The sequence below is a fragment of the Castanea sativa genome, chromosome 7 (assembly GCF_040712315.1).
Source record: "Castanea sativa cultivar Marrone di Chiusa Pesio chromosome 7, ASM4071231v1".
NCBI lineage: Eukaryota > Viridiplantae > Streptophyta > Magnoliopsida > Fagales > Fagaceae > Castanea > Castanea sativa.
The window spans coordinates 22,748,316-22,760,358 of NC_134019.1; the positions used below are offsets into that span (position 1 = coordinate 22,748,316).

The 12,043-nt window shown below is 34.3% G+C and overlaps 1 long non-coding RNA gene across 12 annotated transcripts; it reads right to left on the bottom strand.

The window, feature by feature from the left end:
* Nucleotides 1-669: 669 nt before the first annotated feature.
* On the bottom strand, nt 670-10,363 carry LOC142644676 (uncharacterized). 12 transcript variants are annotated; one of them, XR_012845964.1, is made up of 10 exons: nt 10,217-10,363; nt 10,075-10,124; nt 4,963-5,046; nt 4,231-4,866; nt 3,947-4,105; nt 3,785-3,847; nt 2,186-2,305; nt 1,966-2,101; nt 1,096-1,815; nt 670-990 (listed from the first exon to the last, which is right to left on the bottom strand). It is a non-coding gene; the product is annotated as an uncharacterized LOC142644676 (long non-coding RNA). The 12 variants fall into 12 exon arrangements; XR_012845966.1 differs by having other exon boundaries at nt 1,966-2,107; XR_012845965.1 differs by having other exon boundaries at nt 1,096-1,531; nt 1,636-1,815; nt 1,966-2,305.
* Nucleotides 10,364-12,043: the final 1,680 nt, after the last annotated feature.

Genomic DNA, 12,043 nt, shown 5'->3' on the forward strand with positions numbered 1-12,043 from the left:
GAGCTGGATTAAAGGGTTTTTTCAACCCAATGTACAGTTGAGATATTTCCAACCCAACATGTGGAAACCAACCCAACTAGGTTGAATTGGTAAGTTGTGCTTACATGTATGTCTAAATCATATTCTAACTTTTGGATTTCCAACCCAACATTTGGATTTCCATGAACTATTTAAGAACTTTATTCACTAAGTTATTAATTCACATAATATGTTTAAATCATATTCGAACTTTTCAAATTCATCAAAACTATTCTCAAAATACCAAAATAAATCATAAAACAAAATTTAAAAAAATGATAATAAAATAAGTTTATATCTATAGTTGGCTGAATTGGGTTGAAAACACTATCAATCTGAACCTGATCCAACCCAATGCTCAAAATAAAACTCTAACCCAACCCAACTTACAAATCATGAAAAACCAACTCAAGGTGTTTGGTTAGGTTGGATTTGGTCAATTTCGTCGGGTTAGCGGGTTGGATGAAACCTTTTTAGATGGAATCATTATGATACAATCTCATTGTTGACGTCGGACAGATCAAAGGGGCATCATAAGAGAGGGGATAGGAATTTAGAAAAAACAATTGAACAGAACATAAAGGATAGGCTCTACTAATTAGTCGTTTGGGTTTGTTTGGTATTAGCGCCAAGTTAGGAGCCAGCAGCACGTAACAATTAAAAATTTCGGCATAAATTTCATACATCATAACTGCAGTTTACAAGGGCCCTTTTGAAAACAGAATCCTCAACAAAATTAAAATAAATTAAAAAATTAAAAACAAATTAGGTTCATAATTCAAAAGTAAAATCTGGAAAAAAAAATTGAAATAATTTTTCCTTCCTTGCATCAATCATCCTGAATTTTTTCTGATATTTTTGATCGTTAGCTAATTCTGGAGATGAAAATTCCGGCTTTTAACAGTCCATAGCCCACAAGCAAAGTAAGATGCTTACAAAAAATACACCTCCAACTCCAAGAGTGCAAACAACCTGTGTTTCATGCACAGAGAATGAATGAATGACAAAAAGTTTATTGGGAAAAAAATCCAGACTTATTATTTCAAAAAAAAAAAGCACAGATTATTCTAAACATACATAACATCATATACAGAAAATGCAGAATTCACCCACGCAGCAAGCTTTGGATAGCATGTTTCGTAGCTTATTAGTGGCACATAACCACAGTTCATGCCACGTCTGGAGTATGCTAATATTACCCCACAGTACATAACATCCCTGTCTCATAGTTCTCCACATACCAACTCCATAAATAAGGATCAAGAATTGGATTAGAGCACTGTCCCCCCCCCCCCCCCCCCAATTCACTGCCATACTTCACTTCTATCACCCTTCTCCATAATGCATTCTTCTTATAACCATATCGCCACAACCATTTCCCTAACAAGGATTCATTAAAAAGCCTCAATCTTCTAATACCCAAACCACCTGCAGAAAGAGGAGTACAAACATCTGCCCATTTAACCAGACGACGTTTAGTCCCTTCCCTCATACCACCCCATAAAAATTTTCACTGCAGTTTTTGAATATGATTAGCCACAACTGTCAGGATAGGAAATAAAGAAAGAAAGTAGGTAGGCAAGCTTGATAAAGTACTCTTAATTCGAGTGTCTCTACCTCCCTTGGATAAATAATAACGTTTCCATCTTGCAAGTTTTCTTTCCACCTTTTCCAAAATTGGATTCCAAGACCTATCTTTGAAGTGAGCACCCAAAGGAAGACCTAAGTATTTCATTGGAAGTGACCCTTCCTTACAGCCTAGCACATCCACCAATAGTAGAATATTCAAAACTGCTCCTACAAGAACCAACTCTGATTACCCAAATTTATTTTCAAACCCGAAACTGCCTCAAACCAAATGAGTATTATACGAAGAAGAAGAAGCTAATCAAGATCAACATCACAAAAAATAAGAGTATCGTCGACAAAGAGGAGATGAGATATTACCGAATAATTGCCTCTAGAATACCCATTATGAAACCTAATATGCAGCCCTCATTGACAACTTTATCCAACATTTTACCCAGTGTCCATGACAATAACGAATAACAAAGGAGACATCGAATCTCCTTGTCTCAGTCCCCTAGAGCTTCCAAAAAAATCACATGGAGAACCATTAATCAAGATGGAGAAGCGAACAGTAGATAAACAAAAGAAAATCCACTACCTCCACTTTTCAGTAAAACCACATCACTCTAATATAAGAATGAGAAAGTTCCAGTTCACATGCTCAAAAGCCTTCTCTACATCCAATTTATATAGCACCCCTAGTTGACCAGACTTCAATCTACAATCTAGACATTCGTTAGTAATCAAAACAGAATCAAGAATTTGCAACTCCAATACAAAAGCATTCTGAGATGCTGAGATGATATCATCAAGAACAACAGGCAGTCGAATGGCTAAAACTTTAGCAATAATTTTATAAATCCCCCCAATAAAACTAATAGTAGGAAAATCCCTCACTTCTACTGCCTCAATTTTTTTTTGGGATGAGAGTGATAAAGGTTGCATTCAAGCTTCTCTCAAACTAACCTTTACTATGAAAAAAATTTTAAAAAATATAATAAAGGAGAATAAAATAATGAATATAGAATGAATGAAGAAATAATATTTAAATCAAATAAAGTAAGGATAGAGAGTCTGTTGAAAAATCTATTTGAAAATGTGAGTATGCAAATGCTAAAAATAACTGTTCATTCTCTAAACAATATAAAAATTTGGAGAGACTGCAATAATCTAAGGACTTGAGTTATAATGATGACATTCACTTCCCTCAAAAAGTCTACCCTTTTTAAAGAGATAATATTCTTGCTTTTTTTTCCCCATCTTAACAACCTATAGTCACTTTTGAGCCCTAACCCTTTCTTCTACAACTGTAAACACTATATCCCAAATTCACCTAACCTTAAACCTACACAAGCTCACATAGATAGACTTCCCAATTTGTCCTACGTCAATAACATAATAGAATCTATTATGGATTCCGCTATGGCCTCGATAGAGCATTCTGAAAAATAAATAAATAAATTTCTAACAAGACCTAATAATTTATTCCTCCATAGTTCTAATTTGCGATTAAGCTTAATGTGAACATAAGGCATTAGCATTTGCAAAGCTTAAGCTACTTTTCCCCAAAGCCAACACCATACTTAGCAGATATTGAAATCTGAAAGTCTAACACCCAAACACACTGACACACACTCTATTTACATTCAGACTTGAACTTGAACTTGAACTTGAACTCGCTCACACACAGACATGGTATTACTCTTATTATATTAGACTTGAACACAAGAAAAGCTGCCAAGTTATCTTTATGACAGATGTGTGATTGGTAATAAGTGAAATAGGCTTTCAAATAACTTCATATGTCAGTACTTACTGTCACTAAAATTTTCACAGGTTCCTTTTTTTTCACTCTTCCTTTTTTTTAATAAGGTAGGAAATCTTTCCAAAGATGAGCCCCCTTGGACTCGCTTCCAACCGGTGAAATTTATAGGCAACTGACCCCACATGTCATAACTAGTTGTCAAGTAATCCAGGACATTCATCACTAACGAACTAAGCAATTTATGCAAAGTACCTTTAAACATAGACATCACAAATACCAAAGACCTTTCATCTTTATCACTAAAATTAAAAAAACCCAAAAATAAATTTTGTAGAGCAGGGTTTAATCTTAACTTAAAATTGGAGGACAATGTATGGCTATTGACATTGATGTGCATGCAATTTGTTTAAGCAAATGAGAATATATCATTACCTCGAGAATCTCCTTAAACCCCAGAAAAAAAGCAAGCAGTAAGACTCCAACAACAGTACGGTCCTACATTGGCCAAAAAAAATCACATCAGTAATTTTTGCTTTTTAGTTTTCTTATTTCTTCATTTAGCAGAATCGTAGCTCAGAGGCATTGTGAGTTTACCAGTTTGGAACGGATCAAAGGAGGTAGAAACAATAGTATCTTTTTGTAGATACAAAGTGAGATCTTGAAAATGCTCTGAAGCAAGGAAAACATCTGAGCAAAGTCGGAGCTGATGGAACTGCTCAAATCGCGAGGAACATCAACTATACCTTGAGTTTCCTGATCACAAAATGATTTCATTAGAAATGAATAGTGAGAAAGTAATGGATTGAGAGAGAGAGAGAGAAGGGAAATGGGACCTGGGAGAAATTGGAGATTCTAATTAATATTAGTTCTTTGATTACCTATCAAAAAAAAAAGGAGTGGAATTGTTTGAGGGCGAATTTGAGAGAAGAAAATCTGATCTTTGGCCTATGTTGTATCAGTGAGAGGTCACTGTTTGGTCTGTGAAGGCGCAGCAACACTATGTCGTTCACGTGTTCCTTCACTAAACAGTTGTTTCATGTAGCCCGCAGTGAAGCCATGAAAGTGGTGCAATTTTTAGAAGCCCTATCGAGTATCGATGATTTCCAATTTAGAAGTGTTTCATGCCGCAGTGAAGTCAGAAGTGGTGTAACTTTGACAAGCCTTATCGGTGTGTTCCAGTTTAGAAGCTTCATATGGGAAGAAACCCCAGCCTGCTGGATGGGTCGCGATGTCAACTCATCAACTTCTTTAGCAGACAGCCTAAAGAAAAAGGTGGGTTTTAAACATATCATTTACAGTGTATTCCAAGTTAAGTTTTACCTGACGTAATTCTGGACTTGTGTCAACTAAGGCATGTCCACAGTTTGCTGCTTGGAATACCACGCCGCCATCAGTCCTGTTTGACTCACCTTGAGCTATTTCCTTCATAATGGATTGTTGACAAAATGAAGAACCCTGGCTGGAATTCATTGAGATAACAGAAATTTGCGTGTTTATATATGTGCCGTTAATTTCTGTATCTTGCAATAAAAACCAAGAACAAATGAACAATATTAGAGGTTTAGCAAAAACAAAGAAACACAAAAATATGCAAAAGAATTAAAACTTACCAAGTAATGAAGATTCATTTGCATCACTTCCTGAAGGATTGCTCTGACTCAATCCCATCATAAATTCTCAGTTTGACTCTATTCCTGGCATGGAGATAATTCAGCTGTATTTAAAATTAATTTTTTTTTAAACAAAGAAGCCTATTTAATTTCAATCATGAACAAATAATTTGGGATTTTTTTGGTAATCCACCATGAATGTGAAAGAGTCTCCTGTTCCAGGAGCACCTAATAATAACTCTAATTATCACGCATCTCACTGTGTGCCCAAAGATGATTCGGGCAAACTAAAAACTATTGTTTCATCTGATCAATCCATACGCAGATGAACCCGTGAAAAAGAAAGTACTTTCACAACAAGTGTGATCCATATACAGCATGAAGCCATGAACCAAAGTATCCATTGTTGCTACAATGGATGCAATAGATAGTACCTCAACCCTTTTTTTTTGGGGGACCGGGGGGGGGGGGGGGGAGATTGAACAGCCAATTTTTGACCATGCACATTCAAATAAATAAAATGTATCAAAATTCTTTAGAATTTTTAGTGAACTCCACAACATAGAGGTTTTTTAATTTTTGACATTCCTTTAATGATAAAAGGTTCACTAAAGTTCTAAATTTTTAAAGGTTCACTAGAATGCCAACCCATTCAATTTTTAGTTTTTAAAGGATTTTGTTTTGTAGGAGTAGAGGATCTTCAAATGGGTTGGGGTTGATTAGTGGTTATCTATTTGAGACTCTTATCTTGGAATGTTAGGAGGTTGAATAATCCAGGAAGAGAGAGGTAGTGAAGAATCTACTCAAGTAGTGGAAGTACCATATTATATGCTTCCCTGAAACTAAACTAGATTCTTTAAACTCTGTTGTTGTTAAGAGTTTATGGGGTCGTCCTTTTATTGATTGGGCTGTTTTAAATGCTGATCACACAGCAGGGGGATGTCTTGTGATAAGAGGGCCTTTGAGAAAATTGATGCAACAGTGGGGCAGTTTTCAGTCAAAGTGTTATTGAGGGATGTAGTTGATGGCTTTGAATGGGCTTGTACAGGAGTGTATGGTCCTAATGATGATAGCCAGCAGGGTGATTTGTGGGAATTGGCTGAGATTCTTTTAGTCCAGACATGGAGTTTGATTGGTGATTTTAATTTAATTAGATACCCAAGTGAGAGAATTGGCTGAGATTCTTTTAGTCTGGCCAAGTTTGCATTCTCATATTTCATCAAGGATAATAACCTAGTTGATTTACCTTTGGAAGGGGCATCTTTTACATGGTTTAGGGATTCTGACGAATCATCTATGTCAAGAATCGATAGGACTCTGGTTTCAGTGGACTGGATAGATCATTTTATGGATGTGTCTCAAAGGGTGCTTCCTTGTGTTGTTTCTTATCACTGTCCTCTTTTGGTCAAAGCTTGTGGCATTAGTAGGAGGTGATGTGCTTTCAAATTTGAAATATGTGGTTGAAAGCTGATGGTTTTGTTGAGAGTTCAGCAGTAGTGGAATGGTTATCATTTCATAGGCTCTCTAAGTTTCATTCTTACTCAGAATTTAAAGGCACTTAAAGTAGATCTAAAGAAGCCCAATAAGTAGGAATTTGGGGGTTTGTCTTTTAGGAAGATTCTGCTGACTGAGTTAATGGGTTTGGATGCTAGAGAAGGGGCTCTCGCGTGAGGAACAAACTCGTAGAACACAGCTTAGAGGTGAAATTAAACATTTGGCTCATTTTTTGGAACAAAGTCCCGTGCCTTATTTGTGAAGGAGGGTGATAACAATACACATTTCTTTCATAGATTGACGAACTCTCATAGAAGAGCTAATCATGTTAGAGGCATTGAGGTGGACAGCGTGTTGTATGAAGAAATGGGGATTTGAATTCCCTCGTGAATTTAAATTCGATAGTTATAATGGAGAAATGGGGATTTGAATCTTAGACGTTTCCATTAAAACATCAAGAAGTGTCAATTAAGTTACAAGGTCTTGGCATTCCCTCGTAGAACTAAGTTTAATTAGAAATTTAATTTGAAAAAACTAGGATTGTGAAATTGCATGTTTAGTTTATTTTCAAAAATCTTATGCGCATTATATAATTTTTCAAATACCTTTTGTACAAGATATATAGACTTGAAAGACCTTGATTAGGGACGTGAATTAAAAAAATAAAATAAAATAAAATCATTGCTCAAGAATGAGAAATAGCTAAGACTCAAAAATAACTTAATACATGAAAAATAAAACTAATATTTATTCAGCGTTAAAAAAATATAAATAAAAGAAGGCATGAATTAATTATTTCTAAATATATTTCAACTCAATTATCTATCTAAATGGAACTCGTAATCATTGAAATCATTTATAAATAATTTTGTTCTAAAATTTGCAGCAAATTCATTTTTCAATAACAATCTCATATTTGTCGATGCTGTTAGAAGTATATGGTTAAATGATTAAATTAACCATATCCCAATAGCTTAAGTTTTTGGAACAATTGGTAATTTAACATGGTATCAGAACATAAGGTCCTAAGTTTGATTCATGTCTCCTCCACACTACCTCCCATTTAAAATCACACGTGTTAGGCCTCACCTATTAAAATGGAGTTTGAGCCTACGAGCGAAAGGGAGTGTAAGAAGTATGCGGTTAAGTGGTTAAATTAACCATATCTCAATAGCTTAAATTTTTGGGACAATTGGTAATGTAACAGATGTAATCCAATATCACATTCCAACAAACTAACATAAATTTCATTGATTTCATTTTTTTCAAAATTTTGCATGAGGATTTTCATAGATTAAATATTAGTATTGGAGGGTAGTATGCTACATCACTAGTACTGGCTTATGATTTTTTTTTTGAAGTTTTTCTTTAAAAAAAAGTCAAATATTACAATTGGTTTTCCCATAATCTGCAAATCAACAAGTATTGCAAAGTACCAAATCAAACTCACAAGCAAAATATCAGTCCACGGACACACTTATATCAACAATCTAACATTTTATCAAAACTACTTGCTCTTAGCAATCAAGGCGGGTGGGGTCGAATCATAGGTGTCCTGATCCTGACCTGTAGATCAACTATTTTGCCTCGTTTTTGCCCTGCCTTGCAGGTTAAGGCAAACTGGTCTTTCTGGTTCATCCCCTACCCACAAGACCTCACCCCACCCCACACTGCAACTAATTTAAAAGATACAATAGATTGGAATGAAGCTGCAGCTATAAAGCATATTTGGAATCTTTTCACTCCTGCAGGTTCTCTTTGGGTGGCCTGGATGCATGCTATGTTACTGAAGGGAAGAAGCTTCTGAGCTGTCAAAATTCCTCAGGATTGCACTTGGAATTGGAGGAATCTATTGAAGCTCATCACAAAAGCCAAGTAGCTTGTAAGGCATGAAGTAGGTGATGGGAAGAGCATATTCCTATGGCTGGACAATTGGCACCTAGATGGGGTGTTTCACCAAGCTTATTGGCCTAGGGTTATCTATAAGGCAGCTAGTTCTCTTCAGGCAAGGTTCTGCAGTGTACTTAAAGACAAGGAATAACATTGGAGGCCTACAAGGTCTGAAGATTCGGTCAAGATTCAAAGTAAATTGCATATAATAGATCTCAAAGAGAACGATAGAGTGATCTGAACTACATCTCCTTCAGGGAAATTTTGCATTGCAGCCACCTGGAATTATCTTCAAAGCAAGGTCCCCTGGTGGACACTGATTTGGTTTCCTGCTGCAATACCAAAGCATAGCTTCACAGGATGGTAAGCAATGAAAGACAGGCTCTCAACTAAAGCAAGGTTGATACAATGAGGATAGTCGATGCTACTGCAAAATGGTGATTGAAACTAGGAACCTTTTTCTTTTTTCTTTTTTTCAAGTGCCCTTTCAGCAAAAGAAGTTGGCAAGCGATAATGCAGCTTAGTTTGGTTCCTGGTATATCCTATAATTGGGAGGAGGTGGTCAATTTGGGAATACATTACCCACAGGGCAGTAACTTCAAAGCTTTTTTGTGCAAGGTGGCTTGGTGGGCTACTGTTTATCACATTTGGATACAAAGAAATAACATAATTCATGTCTTTTTTACAACTTACAAACTTCGTTGAAAGAAAAACTAGTACAAAAAGAGCCATAGCACTCAGGATGTCTACTGAGGTAGGCAAAGTTACAAAAACAAAACTAAGAAAAAAGAAAGTACATCTATCAAGCAAATTAGATAACAAAGAAAAAGATAAAACACCCGAAGAATAAGTCCACCCAAACTGAGTATGGAAAAAAGACATCTTCATGTCCCGAATCGAACTTTTGTTGCCTTCAAAAGTTCGAGCATTTCTATCCCTCCAAATACCCCACATCAAACGATGGGAAACCATGTTCCAAACTACCCCATTTCATGGAGGAAGCATCAATACAGAAGAGCAACCGATTAAGAGTATAAAAAGGGATGTAAAGGGAAGAAGGGAAGGAAAATTCTTTGAACTCCTAGTAGTTGCACTCTTGCCTCCAATTGGGGGTCTTACTATGTGTAATTGATAGTTATCACATTTGTAGTGAGCTATAGTGTTCAGTGTAGCAAAGTGAACTGAAATGAGACTTATAAGGAGTTTTTAGTTTTGATTGTAAGATTGTAGACTGTGGGTTGTGCTGGGGCTCATGTTTGTCCTCGGCAAGGTTTTTGAGTTCCTTTTGGAACACTTTTCCTTGTTTCCTTTGTTTTGTGGTAATAAAACTTTCTGAAATAATAATAATAATAATAACAACAACAACAACAAAAAATTAAATACTCAATAACACAATCCAAATCTTTACCTATCAATAGTACTCAATAAATAAAAGCAAATCATTAAAATTAACATAAATAAAAATTCACAACAGATGGTTTAACCAGACAATAATACAAAATCTTAACTGTGGAGTGACCATCGCACCCACCAAGGGTGTACGGTGGTAAACAACCAAAACTGAAATCTATAACTTTTGCACTAGATCAATAACGAATGTTAGACAAAGAATGAATAAATAAACCATACCGTAATTAGAAATGACCACTTATTTGGTAATAATATTAAGAAATTTATTAACATATGTTTTATTCGAGTAACGAAAACAGAAAAATAAGGAGGAAATACCTTATGGACAGGGAAGAAAGTGTAATCAAGATTTACTTCGCGGGCTTGATCTGTATAATTTGCACCCAAAATAAAATGAGTGAGAATTACCCAAAAATCACCAAAGATGTTAAGACGAGAGAGAGAGCAAGAGAGAGCTTACTGAAAGACAAAAAGGCAAAGGGTGAGGAGTGTGGGTTGGCACTGGGAGTAGTAAATATAGTCAAGTGGGATCGCGCAACCAAACTTGCCGTTGGGGCAAAGATTTTGTTCCGCCCTTCACTCCACCAATTTAGGTGAGTCTTCGTTAAGTTAATCCTTTTTTTTTTTTTTTATAAATAGTGGGTCCGGGAGAACAGATTTTGGCAACAACTCGAACCTTTATCATTGTATTAATGTCACAATTTACTGTTGAATTACAATTTTTATTTTATTTTATTTTATTTTATTTTTTGAGATGAACAATAGAAAATTTTTTATTATTATATCATTTATGCTTATAAAATTTCAAAAAGATTAAGTAATTAATCAAATGTTTAAATTTTAAATTTGTGTTGTTTTAAATAATGCATAAAAAAATAAATTGACAAATCAAATAATAAATAACATTTGAATGCCACAAAATTTAATGTGTAGGTTTCAATTAATTCAACTGGTAAATCCTCTAATGGTGAAATAAGAAATCTAAAATTCAATCTTTACTTATACCAAAAATCAATTGATGTTTTGATCTAATAATAAAGAGCAAAACTACAGAAGAGAACTACATAGATTGAAACTCTAAAAAAAAAAATAAAGAACATATAATATAACAATTTAATTTTTCTTTTTTAAATGTAACCATGTTAATTTTTTTAATAGAAGTTCGTAGTCAGACTCTATTAAATTAGAAATTGGAGTTTGAACACTAAATATGTCTATTGAAAGTAAAATAAAGAGTCAATCAATTGGGTGACAAGACTCTTTTGAGAAATATAGATTCTTAGTTCTATAAGTAAAACACATAAACAAAAAACCAAAAAAAAAAAAAAAAATTTGAGGTCACAACTCACAAGCCTTTTTTTTGGAAGGGGGGGGGGGGGAGCCATAGAGTATGGATCAATTGGTCATTTTGTTTTTAAAGACCCTTTTAAACCAAGAGGTCAAGTGTAATTGGAAACCTAAGCTTTGAAATATTATAATTTTTCTTAAAAAAAATAGTACGTAAATAATTATATAAATTACTAAAAAAAATTAAAAATTTGAAATGATTAGAAATCTCCTAAACTACTTCCGAATCCCACCCCCCCCCCAAAGCCCCAAAGTTATAAGAGGCACCATTAGACCAAAAATAATAAATGAAATCGATTAGATAAAATATAACCATGATATCACATTGAGTCAATTTTTTTTTTAAGTTACAAAATAATATAAATATATTGCATTTTTCTTTTCTTTTCTAATTCTTTTTTTTTTTGTATCCAAAAAAGGATAAAAAATGAGAACCTAACATAACTATAGTATTCTTTTTAGGGAAATCCAATAAAATTGAAACCGTATAGAGAGAAGATTAGCATTGTCACTGTGTCTTATAAAAAAATAAAAATAAAAAAGCATTGTCACTGACTCACTGTGCAATTATAACACACATAGATTGAGAAATGTTCCAATTTCCTAAATTTAGGAAAAAATACCACCAAAAAAAAAAACTTCTCAAAAAAAAGAGGAAAAAATACAAAAACCATAACGATAAAAATACCATAATAAATGAGGTTAAAATACTATATATTTACATACTCTATGTTAGAGGTTGTTTTTCTTCTAAAAAAGTGTTAAGAGGTTGTTTCTGCCCTTTTATTTTAGAAGAAATATTGTTAATTTCTGCCCTTTAAATAATAATAATAAGGCTTTAAAGGTTGCTTCATGGGAAAAGAGAAAAAGGTAAAGGTTGTTGTTAAACTAGGCCTTTACTATGAAAACGTACAATACACCGTCAACAATATTAGTGTGC